Source organism: Balaenoptera borealis (genome assembly GCF_965194805.1).
Source record: "Balaenoptera borealis genome assembly, chromosome: 7".
In the NCBI taxonomy this organism is placed as follows: domain Eukaryota; kingdom Metazoa; phylum Chordata; class Mammalia; order Artiodactyla; family Balaenopteridae; genus Balaenoptera; species Balaenoptera borealis.
In genome coordinates this window covers 31,447,771-31,471,425 of record NC_138864.1, presented here as the reverse complement: position 1 = coordinate 31,471,425, position 23,655 = coordinate 31,447,771, and positions in this window count along the sequence as shown.

The following is a 23,655-nucleotide window of genomic DNA, read 5'->3' as shown; positions in this document are numbered from 1 at the left end:
AAGGAAAATGGATAAAAGCTCAACCTCAGGGAGTGTTAGACCCATGCAATCTAATCTACAAAAAGTTTCAACTTACACCAGTTGACTTACCATCAGCAAAAAGTCAACAAACAATAAATGCTGAAGGGGTTTTAGAGAACTGTGTACACTCTACCTGCTGGTGAGACGTGAAGGAGTAACAGCCAATAATGAGAACAGAAAGGAGCTGTGTTTAAAAGTAAAACTGCAGGCACCATTCAATGCAGCAGGCACACCATTGGACCTCTCACCTGAGAAGACAAGAATCGAGAAGACACAGGCCGCAAAAGCTGCAGTGCAGCCTTATTCACAATAGCCAAGACAGTGGAGCAATCAAAATGTCCAACAACAGGTGAATGGATAAAGAAGTGGTCCATGTACACAATGGAATAATAGCCATGGAAAACAATGAACCACTGCTCTCTGAGGCATCACAAATGAGTCTGGAGATAATCACGAAACATGAGGTAAGTCGGAAAGCAAAAGACCTATATTCTATGATATCACTTATAGGCGTTATCTAATAACTGACACAAAGGAACATATTTCCACAGAGAAAGACACTCACAGACTTAGAAAACAAACTATGCTCATCTAAAAGGAAAGGTGGGGGGAATGGATAAATTAAGATTAGTGTTACTATATGTATACAAACACATATTATATCCATATCTCAAAAAGACCAACCATATAGCAAGGGAGGTCTGCGGAACCGACAGTAACATTTTACATGGGAAGAGGATCTGTACTTGAATAGACATATATAATGTACAAACGAACCAGATTGTGTACACCTAGGACAAACAATATTCTCAGCTTTACCCCAATTAAAAACAACTTTAAACCCAAGAAGAAATAATGAGACATATACTTATGGGGCTTTCTCCATGCACATTCCAATGTAATTTACAAACTAGGAACACGACTTCCAGAAAGGCTCTGCTGCCCTAGTACCCAGATATGGGAATGGAGATATGCTGCCTGCTTGAGGCCACTTCCCACAACAGCAGCTTTAAACCCATTGCTAAAGGTCACTAAATATTCACCAAACTTGCAGTTCGGTAAAAGACACCTGCTTTCTAAAAAAATTCTGGGGTGGAAAATCGACCAAAAATTTCAAAAGAGGGCAACCTTCCAAGAACACAATTTCAAGAGTTCTATTGTACTCCCAATTGTTTCCTTTTTTTTAACAGAAAAGAAAACGGTGGAGAAAAATGATGAGTTTTACGAATTTTCAAAGACATGCAAACCCAAATTACAAAAACCTATCAGCTCACAGCAGCCAGAAGGGCCATTAGCATAAATGCTGCAAACAATATATGCTGAAGCGATTGTGGAGAAATGCGTACCCTCGATTCTAAGGGGGACGTGGTAAGAGCCACTAATGAAAACACAAAGAAGGTGCTTTGAAAAGGGAAACACGGTGCTACCAGTCAATCAATTACACCCACTGCTGGGCCTATCACCTGAGAAAATGAGAATCGAAAAGTCACAGCCTGGCAATCCTGCACTCCAACAATATTTACCATAGCCAACACTTGGAAGCAATGAAAATGTCCATCAACCGAGGAATGCACAAAGTAGAAGTGGTCCACGTACACAGTGGAAAATTACTCCAATAAAAAATAAAAATTAAATGTAAAAATCCAACAAAAGTAAGGAGGCATCAGCTTGTGTGGGTTTGTCCGGGCACACTCCACTCTAATTTATAACCGAGAAACACCACAGGCCGCAAGGGCTTTTCCCTAGTTACCAGGGTGGGGGACATAGAAAGGCTGCCGCCCTCTGGCAGTTACCTGCAAAAGCAGCTTTAAAGCCTGTGCTAATGGTCACTTCATAGGAACAAGTACTGCAGAACTGTAAATGAAACAGGCCCTCAAAATGTCTTGAGGGAGGTAAAGGCCAAAACATTTCAAAATGTGACACATACTTAAAGAGAACACTTTGAAGAACTAAGGGGTAATCACAGCTTGAAAAATAGCAAAGGACATGCCTTAAAGCTCAATTTCAACAGATTATGTGGCACATTCGAATTCAACCACAGAGAGGTATCAGCTCACACTTGTCAGAATAACCATCAGCAAGAAAACTACAAACAATAAATGCTGAAAGTGTTGTGGAGAAATGCATACCCTCAACTTCAAAGGGGACGTAACTTGGAAAGGGCCACGAATGAGAACAGAATGGAGGTGCCTTAAAAAGGTAAACATTGAGCTACTATATGATCCAGCAGGCCCACTCCTCGACGTAAAACCTAAGAAGAGAGAATTGGAAAGACACAGGCAGGCAAATCTGCACTGCACAGTATTACAATAGCCAAGATATGGAAGTAACCAAAAAGTCCACCAACAGATGGATGGACAAAGAAGAACTCCTCCATGTACAGATGGAATATTCGCTAGTGAAAAAATGAAACAATGCCGTTTGCAGCACCATAGATGAGTCTAGACGTAATCACGCCACGTGTAGTAAGTGAGAAAGCAGAAGACACATATCCTATCATATCACTTTTAAGAGTTACTTAAAAATTGATACCAATGAAGATATTTCCACAGAGAAAGGCAATCACAGATTCATTAAAAAACTTATGGTTCACCAAATAGAAAGGGATGAGGATTGGATACATTGCCACATTGGGGTTAACAGAGATATACAAACCATGTGAAATATATAACCACCAAAGACGTACGGAAGACCAGGAGAAGACTACTCAACATTGTGTCATAACCTACATGGGAAAAGGAGGCGAGGAACAATAGATACATGTATATGTGTGAAAGAACCACATCTTGCACACCTAGAACAAACAAACCATTGTAATCATATTTACTGGGATAAAAAATAAAAAGTAAACTACAAATATGAACAAGAAGTAATGAGACATAAACTTAAAGGGCTTTTCCCTGGCACATTCCATTCTAATTTACAACCTACAACACCACTTCCATTAAGGCTCTGTTTCCCTAGTAACCAAATATGGTAAAGAGGAAATGCTGCCACCTTGTGGCCGTTTCCTGCAAGAACAGCTTTAAACTCACAGCTAATGGTCACTTAACATTCCCAAGGACTCAGGGCTGTAAAGGACACCTGCCCTAAAATATTGTGCTGAAGGAGGGAATGGACAAAACAATTCAAAAGAGGCAAATGTTTCAAGAAGAGAGTATGAAGAGTTAAGTTTTACTCACGCTCTTTTAAAAAAAAAGGAAAATGGATAAAAGCTCAACCTCAGGGAGTGTTAGACCCATGCAATCTAATCTACAAAAAGTTTCAACTTACACCAGTCGACTGAACATGAGCAAAAAGTCTACAAACAATAAATGCTGAAGGGGTTTTAGAGAACTGTGTACCCTCTACCTGCTGGTGAGACGTGAAGGGGTAACAGCCAATAATGAGAACAGAAAGGAGCTGTGTTTAAAAGTATAACTGCAGGCACCATTCAATGCAGCAGGCGCACCATTGGACCTCTCACCTGAGAAGACAAGAATCGAGAAGACACAGGCCGCAAAAGCTGCAGTGCAGCCTTATTCACAATAGCCAAGACAGTGGAGCAATCAAAATGTCCAACAACAGGTGAATGGATAAAGAAGAAGTGGTCCATGTACACAATGGAATAATAGCCATGGAAAACAATGAACCACTGCTCTCTGAGGCACCACAAATGAGTCTGGAGATAATCACGAAACATGAGGTAAGTCGGAAAGCAAAAGACCTATATTCTATGATATCACTTATAGGCGTTATCTAATAACTGACACAAAGGAACATATTTCCACAGAGAAAGACACTCACAGACTTAGAAAACAAACTATGCTCATCTAAAAGGAAAGGTGGGGGGAATGGATAAATTAAGATTAGTGTTACTATATGTATACAAACACATATTATATCCATATCTCAAAAAGACCAACCATATAGCAAGGGAGGTCTGCGGAACCGACAGTAACATTTTACATGGGAAGAGGATCTGTACTTGAATAGACATATATAATGTACAAACGAACCAGATTGTGTACACCTAGGACAAACAATATTCTCAGCTTTACCCCAATTAAAAAAAAATTTAAAACCAAGAAGAAATAATGAGACATATACTTATGGGGCTTTCTCCATGCACATTCCAATGTAATTTACAAACTAGGAACACGACTTCCAGAAAGGCTCTGCTGCCCTAGTACCCAGATATGGGAATGGAGATATGCTGCCTGCTTGAGGCCACTTCCCACAACAGCAGCTTTAAACCCATTGCTAAAGGTCACTAAATATTCACCAAACTTGCAGTTCGCTAAAAGACACCTGCTTTCTAAAAAAATTCTGGAGTGGAAAATCGACCAAAAATTTCAAAAGAGGGCAACCTTCCAAGAACACAATTTCAAGAGTTCTATTGTACTCCCAATTGTTTCCTTTTTTTTAACAGAAAAGAAAACGGTGGAGAAAAATGATGAGTTTTACGAATTTTCAAAGACATGCAAACCCAAATTACAAAAACCTATCAGCTCACAGCAGCCAGAAGGGCCATTAGCATAAATGCTGCAAACAATATATGCTGAAGCGATTGTGGAGAAATGCGTACCCTCGATTCTAAGGGGGGACGTGGTAAGAGCCACTAATGAAAACACAAAGAAGGTGCTTTGAAAAGGGAAACACGGTGCTACCAGTCAATCAATTACACCCACTGCTGGGCCTATCACCTGAGAAAATGAGAATCGAAAAGTCACAGGCTGGCAATCCTGCACTCCAACAATATTTACCATAGCCAACACTTGGAAGCAATGAAAATGTCCATCAACCGAGGAATGCACAAAGTAGAAGTGGTCCACGTACACAGTGGAAAATTACTCCAATAAAAAATAAAAATTAAATGTAACAATCCAACAAAAGTAAGGAGACATCAGCTTGTGTGGGTTTGTCCGGGCACACTCCACTCTAATTTATAACCGAGAAACACCACAGGCCGCAAGGGCTTTTCCCTAGTTACCAGGGTGGGGGACATAGAAAGGCTGCCGCCCTCTGGCAGTTACCTGCAAAAGCAGCTTTAAAGCCTGTGCTAATGGTCACTTCATAGGAACAAGTACTGCAGAACTGTAAATGAAACAGGCCCTCAAAATGTCTTGAGGGAGGTAAAGGCCAAAACATTTCAAAATGTGACACATACTTAAAGAGAACACTTTGAAGAACTAAGGGGTAATCACAGCTTGAAAAATAGCAAAGGACATGCCTTAAAGCTCAATTTCAACAGATTATGTGGCACATTCGAATTCAACCACAGAGAGGTATCAGCTCACACTTGTCAGAATAACCATCAGCAAGAAAACTACAAACAATAAATGCTGAAAGTGTTGTGGAGAAATGCATACCCTCAACTTCAAAGGGGACGTAACTTGGAAAGGGCCACGAATGAGAACAGAATGGAGGTGCCTTAAAAAGGTAAACATTGAGCTACTATATGATCCAGCAGGCCCACTCCTCGACGTAAAACCTAAGAAGAGAGAATTGGAAAGACACAGGCAGGCAAATCTGCACTGCACAGTATTACAATAGCCAAGATATGGAAGTAACCAAAAAGTCCACCAACAGATGGATGGACAAAGAAGAACTCCTCCATGTACAGATGGAATATTCGCTAGTGAAAAAAATGAAACAATGCCGTTTGCAGCACCATAGATGAGTCTAGACGTAATCACGCCACGTGTAGTAAGTGAGAAAGCAAAAGGCACATATCCTATCATATCACTTTTAAGAGTTACTTAAAAATTGATACCAATGAAGATATTTCCACAGAGAAAGGCAATCACAGATTCATTAAAAAACTTATGGTTCACCAAATAGAAAGGGATGAGGATTGGATACATTGCCACATTGGGGTTAACAGAGATATACAAACCATGTGAAATATATAACCACCAAAGACGTACGGAAGACCAGGAGAAGACTACTCAACATTGTGTCATAACCTACATGGGAAAAGGAGGCGAGGAACAATAGATACATGTATATGTGTGAAAGAACCACATTTTGCACACCTAGAACAAACAAACCATTGTAATCATATTTACTGGGATAAAAAATAAAAAGTAAACTACAAATATGAACAAGAAGTAATGAGACATAAACTTAAAGGGCTTTTCCCTGGCACATTCCATTCTAATTTACAACCTACAACACCACTTCCATTAAGGCTCTGTTTCCCTAGTAACCAAATATGGTAAAGGGGAAATGCTGCCACCTTGTGGCCGTTTCCTGCAAGAACAGCTTTAAACTCACAGCTAATGGTCACTTAACATTCCCAAGGACTCAGGGTTGTAAAGGACACCTGCCCTAAAAAATTGTGCTGAAGGAGGGAATGGACAAAACAATTCAAAACAGGCAAATGTTTCAAGAAGAGAGTATGAAGAGTTAAGTTTTACTCACGCTCTTTTAAAAAAAAAGGAAAATGGATAAAAGCTCAACCTCAGGGAGTGTTAGACCCATGCAATCTAATCTACAAAAAGTTTCAACTTACACCAGTCGACTGAACATGAGCAAAAAGTCTACAAACAATAAATGCTGAAGGGGTTTTAGAGAACTGTGTACCCTCTACCTGCTGGTGAGACGTGAAGGGGTAACAGCCAATAATGAGAACAGAAAGGAGCTGTGTTTAAAAGTAAAACTGCAGGCACCATTCAATGCAGCAGGCGCACCATTGGACCTCTCACCTGAGAAGACAAGAATCGAGAAGACACAGGCCGCAAAAGCTGCAGTGCAGCCTTATTCACAATAGCCAAGACAGTGGAGCAATCAAAATGTCCAACAACAGGTGAATGGATAAAGAAGAAGTGGTCCATGTACACAATGGAATAATAGCCATGGAAAACAATGAACCACTGCTCTCTGAGGCACCACAAATGAGTCTGGAGATAATCACGAAACATGAGGTAAGTCGGAAAGCAAAAGACCTATATTCTATGATATCACTTATAGGCGTTATCTAATAACTGACACAAAGGAACATATTTCCACAGAGAAAGACACTCACAGACTTAGAAAACAAACTATGCTCATCTAAAAGGAAAGGTGGGGGGAATGGATAAATTAAGATTAGTGTTACTATATGTATACAAACACATATTATATCCATATCTCAAAAAGACCAACCATATAGCAAGGGAGGTCTGCGGAACCGACAGTAACATTTTACATGGGAAGAGGATCTGTACTTGAATAGACATATATAATGTACAAACGAACCAGATTGTGTACACCTAGGACAAACAATATTCTCAGCTTTACCCCAATTAAAAACAACTTTAAAACCAAGAAGAAATAATGAGACATATACTTATGGGGCTTTCTCCATGCACATTCCAATGTAATTTACAAACTAGGAACACGACTTCCAGAAAGGCTCTGCTGCCCTAGTACCCAGATATGGGAATGGAGATATGCTGCCTGCTTGAGGCCACTTCCCACAACAGCAGCTTTAAACCCATTGCTAAAGGTCACTAAATATTCACCAAACTTGCAGTTCGCTAAAAGACACCTGCTTTCTAAAAAAATTCTGGAGTGGAAAATCGACCAAAAATTTCAAAAGAGGGCAACCTTCCAAGAACACAATTTCAAGAGTTCTATTGTACTCCCAATTGTTTCCTTTTTTTTAACAGAAAAGAAAACGGTGGAGAAAAATGATGAGTTTTACGAATTTTCAAAGACATGCAAACCCAAATTACAAAAACCTATCAGCTCACAGCAGCCAGAAGGGCCATTAGCATAAATGCTGCAAACAATATATGCTGAAGCGATTGTGGAGAAATGCGTACCCTCGATTCTAAGGGGGGACGTGGTAAGAGCCACTAATGAAAACACAAAGAAGGTGCTTTGAAAAGGGAAACACGGTGCTACCAGTCAATCAATTACACCCACTGCTGGGCCTATCACCTGAGAAAATGAGAATCGAAAAGTCACAGGCTGGCAATCCTGCACTCCAACAATATTTACCATAGCCAACACTTGGAAGCAATGAAAATGTCCATCAACCGAGGAATGCACAAAGTAGAAGTGGTCCACGTACACAGTGGAAAATTACTCCAATAAAAAATAAAAATTAAATGTAACAATCCAACAAAAGTAAGGAGACATCAGCTTGTGTGGGTTTGTCCGGGCACACTCCACTCTAATTTATAACCGAGAAACACCACAGGCCGCAAGGGCTTTTCCCTAGTTACCAGGGTGGGGGACATAGAAAGGCTGCCGCCCTCTGGCAGTTACCTGCAAAAGCAGCTTTAAAGCCTGTGCTAATGGTCACTTCATAGGAACAAGTACTGCAGAACTGTAAATGAAACAGGCCCTCAAAATGTCTTGAGGGAGGTAAAGGCCAAAACATTTCAAAATGTGACACATACTTAAAGAGAACACTTTGAAGAACTAAGGGGTAATCACAGCTTGAAAAATAGCAAAGGACATGCCTTAAAGCTCAATTTCAACAGATTATGTGGCACATTCGAATTCAACCACAGAGAGGTATCAGCTCACACTTGTCAGAATAACCATCAGCAAGAAAACTACAAACAATAAATGCTGAAAGTGTTGTGGAGAAATGCATACCCTCAACTTCAAAGGGGACGTAACTTGGAAAGGGCCACGAATGAGAACAGAATGGAGGTGCCTTAAAAAGGTAAACATTGAGCTACTATATGATCCAGCAGGCCCACTCCTCGACGTAAAACCTAAGAAGAGAGAATTGGAAAGACACAGGCAGGCAAATCTGCACTGCACAGTATTACAATAGCCAAGATATGGAAGTAACCAAAAAGTCCACCAACAGATGGATGGACAAAGAAGAACTCCTCCATGTACAGATGGAATATTCGCTAGTGAAAAAAATGAAACAATGCCGTTTGCAGCACCATAGATGAGTCTAGACGTAATCACGCCACGTGTAGTAAGTGAGAAAGCAAAAGGCACATATCCTATCATATCACTTTTAAGAGTTACTTAAAAATTGATACCAATGAAGATATTTCCACAGAGAAAGGCAATCACAGATTCATTAAAAAACTTATGGTTCACCAAATAGAAAGGGATGAGGATTGGATACATTGCCACATTGGGGTTAACAGAGATATACAAACCATGTGAAATATATAACCACCAAAGACGTACGGAAGACCAGGAGAAGACTACTCAACATTGTGTCATAACCTACATGGGAAAAGGAGGCGAGGAACAATAGATACATGTATATGTGTGAAAGAACCACATTTTGCACACCTAGAACAAACAAACCATTGTAATCATATTTACTGGGATAAAAAATAAAAAGTAAACTACAAATATGAACAAGAAGTAATGAGACATAAACTTAAAGGGCTTTTCCCTGGCACATTCCATTCTAATTTACAACCTACAACACCACTTCCATTAAGGCTCTGTTTCCCTAGTAACCAAATATGGTAAAGGGGAAATGCTGCCACCTTGTGGCCGTTTCCTGCAAGAACAGCTTTAAACTCACAGCTAATGGTCACTTAACATTCCCAAGGACTCAGGGTTGTAAAGGACACCTGCCCTAAAAAATTGTGCTGAAGGAGGGAATGGACAAAACAATTCAAAACAGGCAAATGTTTCAAGAAGAGAGTATGAAGAGTTAAGTTTTACTCACGCTCTTTTAAAAAAAAAGGAAAATGGATAAAAGCTCAACCTCAGGGAGTGTTAGACCCATGCAATCTAATCTACAAAAAGTTTCAACTTACACCAGTCGACTGAACATGAGCAAAAAGTCTACAAACAATAAATGCTGAAGGGGTTTTAGAGAACTGTGTACCCTCTACCTGCTGGTGAGACGTGAAGGGGTAACAGCCAATAATGAGAACAGAAAGGAGCTGTGTTTAAAAGTAAAACTGCAGGCACCATTCAATGCAGCAGGCGCACCATTGGACCTCTCACCTGAGAAGACAAGAATCGAGAAGACACAGGCCGCAAAAGCTGCAGTGCAGCCTTATTCACAATAGCCAAGACAGTGGAGCAATCAAAATGTCCAACAACAGGTGAATGGATAAAGAAGAAGTGGTCCATGTACACAATGGAATAATAGCCATGGAAAACAATGAACCACTGCTCTCTGAGGCACCACAAATGAGTCTGGAGATAATCACGAAACATGAGGTAAGTCGGAAAGCAAAAGACCTATATTCTATGATATCACTTATAGGCGTTATCTAATAACTGACACAAAGGAACATATTTCCACAGAGAAAGACACTCACAGACTTAGAAAACAAACTATGCTCATCTAAAAGGAAAGGTGGGGGGAATGGATAAATTAAGATTAGTGTTACTATATGTATACAAACACATATTATATCCATATCTCAAAAAGACCAACCATATAGCAAGGGAGGTCTGCGGAACCGACAGTAACATTTTACATGGGAAGAGGATCTGTACTTGAATAGACATATATAATGTACAAACGAACCAGATTGTGTACACCTAGGACAAACAATATTCTCAGCTTTACCCCAATTAAAAACAACTTTAAAACCAAGAAGAAATAATGAGACATATACTTATGGGGCTTTCTCCATGCACATTCCAATGTAATTTACAAACTAGGAACACGACTTCCAGAAAGGCTCTGCTGCCCTAGTACCCAGATATGGGAATGGAGATATGCTGCCTGCTTGAGGCCACTTCCCACAACAGCAGCTTTAAACCCATTGCTAAAGGTCACTAAATATTCACCAAACTTGCAGTTCGCTAAAAGACACCTGCTTTCTAAAAAAATTCTGGAGTGGAAAATCGACCAAAAATTTCAAAAGAGGGCAACCTTCCAAGAACACAATTTCAAGAGTTCTATTGTACTCCCAATTGTTTCCTTTTTTTTAACAGAAAAGAAAACGGTGGAGAAAAATGATGAGTTTTACGAATTTTCAAAGACATGCAAACCCAAATTACAAAAACCTATCAGCTCACAGCAGCCAGAAGGGCCATTAGCATAAATGCTGCAAACAATATATGCTGAAGCGATTGTGGAGAAATGCGTACCCTCGATTCTAAGGGGGGACGTGGTAAGAGCCACTAATGAAAACACAAAGAAGGTGCTTTGAAAAGGGAAACACGGTGCTACCAGTCAATCAATTACACCCACTGCTGGGCCTATCACCTGAGAAAATGAGAATCGAAAAGTCACAGGCTGGCAATCCTGCACTCCAACAATATTTACCATAGCCAACACTTGGAAGCAATGAAAATGTCCATCAACCGAGGAATGCACAAAGTAGAAGTGGTCCACGTACACAGTGGAAAATTACTCCAATAAAAAATAAAAATTAAATGTAACAATCCAACAAAAGTAAGGAGACATCAGCTTGTGTGGGTTTGTCCGGGCACACTCCACTCTAATTTATAACCGAGAAACACCACAGGCCGCAAGGGCTTTTCCCTAGTTACCAGGGTGGGGGACATAGAAAGGCTGCCGCCCTCTGGCAGTTACCTGCAAAAGCAGCTTTAAAGCCTGTGCTAATGGTCACTTCATAGGAACAAGTACTGCAGAACTGTAAATGAAACAGGCCCTCAAAATGTCTTGAGGGAGGTAAAGGCCAAAACATTTCAAAATGTGACACATACTTAAAGAGAACACTTTGAAGAACTAAGGGGTAATCACAGCTTGAAAAATAGCAAAGGACATGCCTTAAAGCTCAATTTCAACAGATTATGTGGCACATTCGAATTCAACCACAGAGAGGTATCAGCTCACACTTGTCAGAATAACCATCAGCAAGAAAACTACAAACAATAAATGCTGAAAGTGTTGTGGAGAAATGCATACCCTCAACTTCAAAGGGGACGTAACTTGGAAAGGGCCACGAATGAGAACAGAATGGAGGTGCCTTAAAAAGGTAAACATTGAGCTACTATATGATCCAGCAGGCCCACTCCTCGACGTAAAACCTAAGAAGAGAGAATTGGAAAGACACAGGCAGGCAAATCTGCACTGCACAGTATTACAATAGCCAAGATATGGAAGTAACCAAAAAGTCCACCAACAGATGGATGGACAAAGAAGAACTCCTCCATGTACAGATGGAATATTCGCTAGTGAAAAAAATGAAACAATGCCGTTTGCAGCACCATAGATGAGTCTAGACGTAATCACGCCACGTGTAGTAAGTGAGAAAGCAAACGACACATATCCTATCATATCACTTTTAAGAGTTACTTAAAAATTGATACCAATGAAGATATTTCCACAGAGAAAGGCAATCACAGATTCATTAAAAAACTTATGGTTCACCAAATAGAAAGGGATGAGGATTGGATACATTGCCACATTGGGGTTAACAGAGATATACAAACCATGTGAAATATATAACCACCAAAGACGTACGGAAGACCAGGAGAAGACTACTCAACATTGTGTCATAACCTACATGGGAAAAGGAGGCGAGGAAGAATAGATACATGTATATGTGTGAAAGAACCACATCTTGCACACCTAGAACAAACAAACCATTGTAATCATATTTACTGGGATAAAAAATAAAAAGTAAACTACAAATATGAACAAGAAGTAATGAGACATAAACTTAAAGGGCTTTTCCCTGGCACATTCCATTCTAATTTACAACCTACAACACCACTTCCATTAAGGCTCTGTTTCCCTAGTAACCAAATATGGTAAAGGGGAAATGCTGCCACCTTGTGGCCGTTTCCTGCAAGAACAGCTTTAAACTCACAGCGAATGGTCACTTAACATTCCCAAGGACTCAGGGCTGTAAAGAACACCTGCCCTAAAAAATTGTGCTGAAGGAGGGAATGGACAAAAAAATTCAAAACAGGCAAATGTTTCAAGAAGAGAGTATGAAGAGTTAAGTTTTACTCACGCTCTTTTAAAAAAAAGGAAAATGGATAAAAGCTCAACCTCAGGGAGTGTTAGACCCATGCAATCTAATCTACAAAAAGTTTCAACTTACACCAGTCGACTGACCATGAGCAAAAAGTCTACAAACAATAAATGCTGAAGGGGTTTTAGGGAACTGTGTACCCTCTACCTGCTGGTGAGACGTAAAGGGGTAACAGCCAATAATGAGAACAGAAAGGAGCTGTGTTTAAAAGTAAAAATGGAGGCACCATTCAATGCAGCAGGCGCACCAATGGACCTCTCACTTGAGAAGACAAGAATCGAGAAGACACAGGCCGCAAAAGCTGCAGTGCAGCCTTATTCACAATAGCCAAGACAGTGGAGCAATCAAAATGTCCAACAACAGGTGAATGGATAAAGAAGAAGTGGTCCATGTACACAATGGAATAATAGCCATGGAAAACAATGAACCACTGCTCTCTGAGGCACCACAAATGAGTCTGGAGATAATCACGAAACATGAGGTAAGTCGGAAAGCAAAAGACCTATATTCTATGATATCACTTATAGGCGTTATCTAATAACTGACACAAAGGAACATATTTCCACAGAGAAAGACACTCACAGACTTAGAAAACAAACTATGCTCATCTAAAAGGAAAGGTGGGGGGAATGGATAAATTAAGATTAGTGTTACTATATGTATACAAACACATATTATATCCATATCTCAAAAAGACCAACCATATAGCAAGGGAGGTCTGCGGAACCGACAGTAACATTTTACATGGGAAGAGGATCTGTACTTGAATAGACATATATAATGTACAAACGAACCAGATTGTGTACACCTAGGACAAACAATATTCTCAGCTTTACCCCAATTAAAAACAACTTTAAACCCAAGAAGAAATAATGAGACATATACTTATGGGGCTTTCTCCATGCACATTCCAATGTAATTTACAAACTAGGAACACGACTTCCAGAAAGGCTCTGCTGCCCTAGTACCCAGATATGGGAATGGAGATATGCTGCCTGCTTGAGGCCACTTCCCACAACAGCAGCTTTAAACCCATTGCTAAAGGTCACTAAATATTCACCAAACTTGCAGTTCGGTAAAAGACACCTGCTTTCTAAAAAAATTCTGGAGTGGAAAATCGACCAAAAATTTCAAAAGAGGGCAACCTTCCAAGAACACAATTTCAAGAGTTCTATTGTACTCCCAATTGTTTCCTTTTTTTTAACAGAAAAGAAAACGGTGGAGAAAAATGATGAGTTTTACGAATTTTCAAAGACATGCAAACCCAAATTACAAAAACCTATCAGCTCACAGCAGCCAGAAGGGCCATTAGCATAAATGCTGCAAACAATATATGCTGAAGCGATTGTGGAGAAATGCGTACCCTCGATTCTAAGGGGGACGTGGTAAGAGCCACTAATGAAAACACAAAGAAGGTGCTTTGAAAAGGGAAACACGGTGCTACCAGTCAATCAATTACACCCACTGCTGGGCCTATCACCTGAGAAAATGAGAATCGAAAAGTCACAGCCTGGCAATCCTGCACTCCAACAATATTTACCATAGCCAACACTTGGAAGCAATGAAAATGTCCATCAACCGAGGAATGCACAAAGTAGAAGTGGTCCACGTACACAGTGGAAAATTACTCCAATAAAAAATAAAAATTAAATGTAAAAATCCAACAAAAGTAAGGAGGCATCAGCTTGTGTGGGTTTGTCCGGGCACACTCCACTCTAATTTATAACCGAGAAACACCACAGGCCGCAAGGGCTTTTCCCTAGTTACCAGGGTGGGGGACATAGAAAGGCTGCCGCCCTCTGGCAGTTACCTGCAAAAGCAGCTTTAAAGCCTGTGCTAATGGTCACTTCATAGGAACAAGTACTGCAGAACTGTAAATGAAACAGGCCCTCAAAATGTCTTGAGGGAGGTAAAGGCCAAAACATTTCAAAATGTGACACATACTTAAAGAGAACACTTTGAAGAACTAAGGGGTAATCACAGCTTGAAAAATAGCAAAGGACATGCCTTAAAGCTCAATTTCAACAGATTATGTGGCACATTCGAATTCAACCACAGAGAGGTATCAGCTCACACTTGTCAGAATAACCATCAGCAAGAAAACTACAAACAATAAATGCTGAAAGTGTTGTGGAGAAATGCATACCCTCAACTTCAAAGGGGACGTAACTTGGAAAGGGCCACGAATGAGAACAGAATGGAGGTGCCTTAAAAAGGTAAACATTGAGCTACTATATGATCCAGCAGGCCCACTCCTCGACGTAAAACCTAAGAAGAGAGAATTGGAAAGACACAGGCAGGCAAATCTGCACTGCACAGTATTACAATAGCCAAGATATGGAAGTAACCAAAAAGTCCACCAACAGATGGATGGACAAAGAAGAACTCCTCCATGTACAGATGGAATATTCGCTAGTGAAAAAAATGAAACAATGCCGTTTGCAGCACCATAGATGAGTCTAGACGTAATCACGCCACGTGTAGTAAGTGAGAAAGCAGAAGACACATATCCTATCATATCACTTTTAAGAGTTACTTAAAAATTGATACCAATGAAGATATTTCCACAGAGAAAGGCAATCACAGATTCATTAAAAAACTTATGGTTCACCAAATAGAAAGGGATGAGGATTGGATACATTGCCACATTGGGGTTAACAGAGATATACAAACCATGTGAAATATATAACCACCAAAGACGTACGGAAGACCAGGAGAAGACTACTCAACATTGTGTCATAACCTACATGGGAAAAGGAGGCGAGGAACAATAGATACATGTATATGTGTGAAAGAACCACATCTTGCACACCTAGAACAAACCAACCATTGTAATCATATTTACTGGGATAAAAAATAAAAAGTAAACTACAAATATGAACAAGAAGTAATGAGACATAAACTTAAAGGCCTTTTCCCTGGCACATTCCATTCTAATTTACAACCTACAACACCACTTCCATTAAGGCTCTGTTTCCCTAGTAACCAAATATGGTAAAGAGGAAATGCTGCCACCTTGTGGCCGTTTCCTGCAAGAACAGCTTTAAACTCACAGCTAATGGTCACTTAACATTCCCAAGGACTCAGGGCTGTAAAGGACACCTGCCCTAAAATATTGTGCTGAAGGAGGGAATGGACAAAACAATTCAAAACAGGCAAATGTTTCAAGAAGAGAGTATGAAGAGTTAAGTTTTACTCACGCTCTTTTAAAAAAAAAGGAAAATGGATAAAAGCTCAACCTCAGGGAGTGTTAGACCCATGCAATCTAATCTACAAAAAGTTTCAACTTACACCAGTCGACTGAACATGAGCAAAAAGTCTACAAACAATAAATGCTGAAGGGGTTTTAGAGAACTGTGTACCCTCTACCTGCTGGTGAGACGTGAAGGGGTAACAGCCAATAATGAGAACAGAAAGGAGCTGTGTTTAAAAGTATAACTGCAGGCACCATTCAATGCAGCAGGCGCACCATTGGACCTCTCACCTGAGAAGACAAGAATCGAGAAGACACAGGCCGCAAAAGCTGCAGTGCAGCCTTATTCACAATAGCCAAGACAGTGGAGCAATCAAAATGTCCAACAACAGGTGAATGGATAAAGAAGAAGTGGTCCATGTACACAATGGAATAATAGCCATGGAAAACAATGAACCACTGCTCTCTGAGGCACCACAAATGAGTCTGGAGATAATCACGAAACATGAGGTAAGTCGGAAAGCAAAAGACCTATATTCTATGATATCACTTATAGGCGTTATCTAATAACTGACACAAAGGAACATATTTCCACAGAGAAAGACACTCACAGACTTAGAAAACAAACTATGCTCATCTAAAAGGAAAGGTGGGGGGAATGGATAAATTAAGATTAGTGTTACTATATGTATACAAACACATATTATATCCATATCTCAAAAAGACCAACCATATAGCAAGGGAGGTCTGCGGAACCGACAGTAACATTTTACATGGGAAGAGGATCTGTACTTGAATAGACATATATAATGTACAAACGAACCAGATTGTGTACACCTAGGACAAACAATATTCTCAGCTTTACCCCAATTAAAAACAACTTTAAAACCAAGAAGAAATAATGAGACATATACTTATGGGGCTTTCTCCATGCACATTCCAATGTAATTTACAAACTAGGAACACGACTTCCAGAAAGGCTCTGCTGCCCTAGTACCCAGATATGGGAATGGAGATATGCTGCCTGCTTGAGGCCACTTCCCACAACAGCAGCTTTAAACCCATTGCTAAAGGTCACTAAATATTCACCAAACTTGCAGTTCGCTAAAAGACACCTGCTTTCTAAAAAAATTCTGGAGTGGAAAATCGACCAAAAATTTCAAAAGAGGGCAACCTTCCAAGAACACAATTTCAAGAGTTCTATTGTACTCCCAATTGTTTCCTTTTTTTTAACAGAAAAGAAAACGGTGGAGAAAAATGATGAGTTTTACGAATTTTCAAAGACATGCAAACCCAAATTACAAAAACCTATCAGCTCACAGCAGCCAGAAGGGCCATTAGCATAAATGCTGCAAACAATATATGCTGAAGCGATTGTGGAGAAATGCGTACCCTCGATTCTAAGGGGGGACGTGGTAAGAGCCACTAATGAAAACACAAAGAAGGTGCTTTGAAAAGGGAAACACGGTGCTACCAGTCAATCAATTACACCCACTGCTGGGCCTATCACCTGAGAAAATGAGAATCGAAAAGTCACAGGCTGGCAATCCTGCACTCCAACAATATTTACCATAGCCAACACTTGGAAGCAATGAAAATGTCCATCAACCGAGGAATGCACAAAGTAGAAGTGGTCCACGTACACAGTGGAAAATTACTCCAATAAAAAATAAAAATTAAATGTAACAATCCAACAAAAGTAAGGAGACATCAGCTTGTGTGGGTTTGTCCGGGCACACTCCACTCTAATTTATAACCGAGAAACACCACAGGCCGCAAGGGCTTTTCCCTAGTTACCAGGGTGGGGGACATAGAAAGGCTGCCGCCCTCTGGCAGTTACCTGCAAAAGCAGCTTTAAAGCCTGTGCTAATGGTCACTTCATAGGAACAAGTACTGCAGAACTGTAAATGAAACAGGCCCTCAAAATGTCTTGAGGGAGGTAAAGGCCAAAACATTTCAAAATGTGACACATACTTAAAGAGAACACTTTGAAGAACTAAGGGGTAATCACAGCTTGAAAAATAGCAAAGGACATGCCTTAAAGCTCAATTTCAACAGATTATGTGGCACATTCGAATTCAACCACAGAGAGGTATCAGCTCACACTTGTCAGAATAACCATCAGCAAGAAAACTACAAACAATAAATGCTGAAAGTGTTGTGGAGAAATGCATACCCTCAACTTCAAAGGGGACGTAACTTGGAAAGGGCCACGAATGAGAACAGAATGGAGGTGCCTTAAAAAGGTAAACATTGAGCTACTATATGATCCAGCAGGCCCACTCCTCGACGTAAAACCTAAGAAGAGAGAATTGGAAAGACACAGGCAGGCAAATCTGCACTGCACAGTATTACAATAGCCAAGATATGGAAGTAACCAAAAAGTCCACCAACAGATGGATGGACAAAGAAGAACTCCTCCATGTACAGATGGAATATTCGCTAGTGAAAAAAATGAAACAATGCCGTTTGCAGCACCATAGATGAGTCTAGACGTAATCACGCCACGTGTAGTAAGTGAGAAAGCAAAAGGCACATATCCTATCATATCACTTTTAAGAGTTACTTAAAAATTGATACCAATGAAGATATTTCCACAGAGAAAGGCAATCACAGATTCATTAAAAAACTTATGGTTCACCAAATAGAAAGGGATGAGGATTGGATACATTGCCACATTGGGGTTAACAGAGATATACAAACCATGTGAAATATATAACCACCAAAGACGTACGGAAGACCAGGAGAAGACTACTCAACATTGTGTCATAACCTACATGGGAAAAGGAGGCGAGGAACAATAGATACATGTATATGTGTGAAAGAACCACATCTTGCACACCTAGAACAAACAAACCATTGTAATCATATTTACTGGGATAAAAAATAAAAAGTAAACTACAAATATGAACAAGAAGTAATGAGACATAAACTTAAAGGGCTTTTCCCTGGCACATTCCATTCTAATTTACAACCTACAACACCACTTCCATTAAGGCTCTGTTTCCCTAGTAACCAAATATGGTAAAGGGGAAATGCTGCCACCTTGTGGCCGTTTCCTGCAAGAACAGCTTTAAACTCACAGCTAATGGTCACTTAACATTCCCAAGGACTCAGGGTTGTAAAGGACACCTGCCCTAAAAAATTGTGCTGAAGGAGGGAATGGACAAAACAATTCAAAACAGGCAAATGTTTCAAGAAGAGAGTATGAAGAGTTAAGTTTTACTCACGCTCTTTTAAAAAAAAAGGAAAATGGATAAAAGCTCAACCTCAGGGAGTGTTAGACCCATGCAATCTAATCTACAAAAAGTTTCAACTTACACCAGTCGACTGACCATGAGCAAAAAGTCTACAAACAATAAATGCTGAAGGGGTTTTAGAGAACTGTGTACCCTCTACCTGCTGGTGAGACGTGAAGGGGTAACAGCCAATAATGAGAACAGAAAGGAGCTGTGTTTAAAAGTAAAACTGCAGGCACCATTCAATGCAGCAGGCGCACCATTGGACCTCTCACCTGAGAAGACAAGAATCGAGAAGACACAGGCCGCAAAAGCTGCAGTGCAGCCTTATTCACAATAGCCAAGACAGTGGAGCAATCAAAATGTCCAACAACAGGTGAATGGATAAAGAAGAAGTGGTCCATGTACACAATGGAATAATAGCCATGGAAAACAATGAACCACTGCTCTCTGAGGCACCACAAATGAGTCTGGAGATAATCACGAAACATGAGGTAAGTCGGAAAGCAAAAGACCTATATTCTATGATATCACTTATAGGCGTTATCTAATAACTGACACAAAGGAACATATTTCCACAGAGAAAGACACTCACAGACTTAGAAAACAAACTATGCTCATCTAAAAGGAAAGGTGGGGGGAATGGATAAATTAAGATTAGTGTTACTATATGTATACAAACACATATTATATCCATATCTCAAAAAGACCAACCATATAGCAAGGGAGGTCTGCGGAACCGACAGTAACATTTTACATGGGAAGAGGATCTGTACTTGAATAGACATATATAATGTACAAACGAACCAGATTGTGTACACCTAGGACAAACAATATTCTCAGCTTTACCCCAATTAAAAACAACTTTAAACCCAAGAAGAAATAATGAGACATATACTTATGGGGCTTTCTCCATGCACATTCCAATGTAATTTACAAACTAGGAACACGACTTCCAGAAAGGCTCTGCTGCCCTAGTACCCAGATATGGGAATGGAGATATGCTGCCTGCTTGAGGCCACTTCCCACAACAGCAGCTTTAAACCCATTGCTAAAGGTCACTAAATATTCACCAAACTTGCAGTTCGCTAAAAGACACCTGCTTTCTAAAAAAATTCTGGAGTGGAAAATCGACCAAAAATTTCAAAAGAGGGCAACCTTCCAAGAACACAATTTCAAGAGTTCTATTGTACTCCCAATTGTTTCCTTTTTTTTAACAGAAAAGAAAACGGTGGAGAAAAATGATGAGTTTTACGAATTTTCAAAGACATGCAAACCCAAATTACAAAAACCTATCAGCTCACAGCAGCCAGAAGGGCCATTAGCATAAATGCTGCAAACAATATATGCTGAAGCGATTGTGGAGAAATGCGTACCCTCGATTCTAAGGGGGGACGTGGTAAGAGCCACTAATGAAAACACAAAGAAGGTGCTTTGAAAAGGGAAACACGGTGCTACCAGTCAATCAATTACACCCACTGCTGGGCCTATCACCTGAGAAAATGAGAATCGAAAAGTCACAGGCTGGCAATCCTGCACTCCAACAATATTTACCATAGCCAACACTTGGAAGCAATGAAAATGTCCATCAACCGAGGAATGCACAAAGTAGAAGTGGTCCACGTACACAGTGGAAAATTACTCCAATAAAAAATAAAAATTAAATGTAACAATCCAACAAAAGTAAGGAGACATCAGCTTGTGTGGGTTTGTCCGGGCACACTCCACTCTAATTTATAACCGAGAAACACCACAGGCCGCAAGGGCTTTTCCCTAGTTACCAGGGTGGGGGACATAGAAAGGCTGCCGCCCTCTGGCAGTTACCTGCAAAAGCAGCTTTAAAGCCTGTGCTAATGGTCACTTCATAGGAACAAGTACTGCAGAACTGTAAATGAAACAGGCCCTCAAAATGTCTTGAGGGAGGTAAAGGCCAAAACATTTCAAAATGTGACACATACTTAAAGAGAACACTTTGAAGAACTAAGGGGTAATCACAGCTTGAAAAATAGCAAAGGACATGCCTTAAAGCTCAATTTCAACAGATTATGTGGCACATTCGAATTCAACCACAGAGAGGTATCAGCTCACACTTGTCAGAATAACCATCAGCAAGAAAACTACAAACAATAAATGCTGAAAGTGTTGTGGAGAAATGCATACCCTCAACTTCAAAGGGGACGTAACTTGGAAAGGGCCACGAATGAGAACAGAATGGAGGTGCCTTAAAAAGGTAAACATTGAGCTACTATATGATCCAGCAGGCCCACTCCTCGACGTAAAACCTAAGAAGAGAGAATTGGAAAGACACAGGCAGGCAAATCTGCACTGCACAGTATTACAATAGCCAAGATATGGAAGTAACCAAAAAGTCCACCAACAGATGGATGGACAAAGAAGAACTCCTCCATGTACAGATGGAATATTCGCTAGTGAAAAAAATGAAACAATGCCGTTTGCAGCACCATAGATGAGTCTAGACGTAATCACGCCACGTGTAGTAAGTGAGAAAGCAGAAGACACATATCCTATCATATCACTTTTAAGAGTTACTTAAAAATTGATACCAATGAAGATATTTCCACAGAGAAAGGCAATCACAGATTCATTAAAAAACTTATGGTTCACCAAATAGAAAGGGATGAGGATTGGATACATTGCCACATTGGGGTTAACAGAGATATACAAACCATGTGAAATATATAACCACCAAAGACGTACGGAAGACCAGGAGAAGACTACTCAACATTGTGTCATAACCTACATGGGAAAAGGAGGCGAGGAACAATAGATACATGTATATGTGTGAAAGAACCACATCTTGCACACCTAGAACAAACCAACCATTGTAATCATATTTACTGGGATAAAAAATAAAAAGTAAACTACAAATATGAACAAGAAGTAATGAGACATAAACTTAAAGGCCTTTTCCCTGGCACATTCCATTCTAATTTACAACCTACAACACCACTTCCATTAAGGCTCTGTTTCCCTAGTAACCAAATATGGTAAAGAGGAAATGCTGCCACCTTGTGGCCGTTTCCTGCAAGAACAGCTTTAAACTCACAGCTAATGGTCACTTAACATTCCCAAGGACTCAGGGCTGTAAAGGACACCTGCCCTAAAATATTGTGCTGAAGGAGGGAATGGACAAAACAATTCAAAACAGGCAAATGTTTCAAGAAGAGAGTATGAAGAGTTAAGTTTTACTCACGCTCTTTTAAAAAAAAAGGAAAATGGATAAAAGCTCAACCTCAGGGAGTGTTAGACCCATGCAATCTAATCTACAAAAAGTTTCAACTTACACCAGTCGACTGAACATGAGCAAAAAGTCTACAAACAATAAATGCTGAAGGGGTTTTAGAGAACTGTGTACCCTCTACCTGCTGGTGAGACGTGAAGGGGTAACAGCCAATAATGAGAACAGAAAGGAGCTGTGTTTAAAAGTATAACTGCAGGCACCATTCAATGCAGCAGGCGCACCATTGGACCTCTCACCTGAGAAGACAAGAATCGAGAAGACACAGGCCGCAAAAGCTGCAGTGCAGCCTTATTCACAATAGCCAAGACAGTGGAGCAATCAAAATGTCCAACAACAGGTGAATGGATAAAGAAGAAGTGGTCCATGTACACAATGGAATAATAGCCATGGAAAACAATGAACCACTGCTCTCTGAGGCACCACAAATGAGTCTGGAGATAATCACGAAACATGAGGTAAGTCGGAAAGCAAAAGACCTATATTCTATGATATCACTTATAGGCGTTATCTAATAACTGACACAAAGGAACATATTTCCACAGAGAAAGACACTCACAGACTTAGAAAACAAACTATGCTCATCTAAAAGGAAAGGTGGGGGGAATGGATAAATTAAGATTAGTGTTACTATATGTATACAAACACATATTATATCCATATCTCAAAAAGACCAACCATATAGCAAGGGAGGTCTGCGGAACCGACAGTAACATTTTACATGGGAAGAGGATCTGTACTTGAATAGACATATATAATGTACAAACGAACCAGATTGTGTACACCTAGGACAAACAATATTCTCAGCTTTACCCCAATTAAAAACAACTTTAAAACCAAGAAGAAATAATGAGACATATACTTATGGGGCTTTCTCCATGCACATTCCAATGTAATTTACAAACTAGGAACACGACTTCCAGAAAGGCTCTGCTGCCCTAGTACCCAGATATGGGAATGGAGATATGCTGCCTGCTTGAGGCCACTTCCCACAACAGCAGCTTTAAACCCATTGCTAAAGGTCACTAAATATTCACCAAACTTGCAGTTCGCTAAAAGACACCTGCTTTC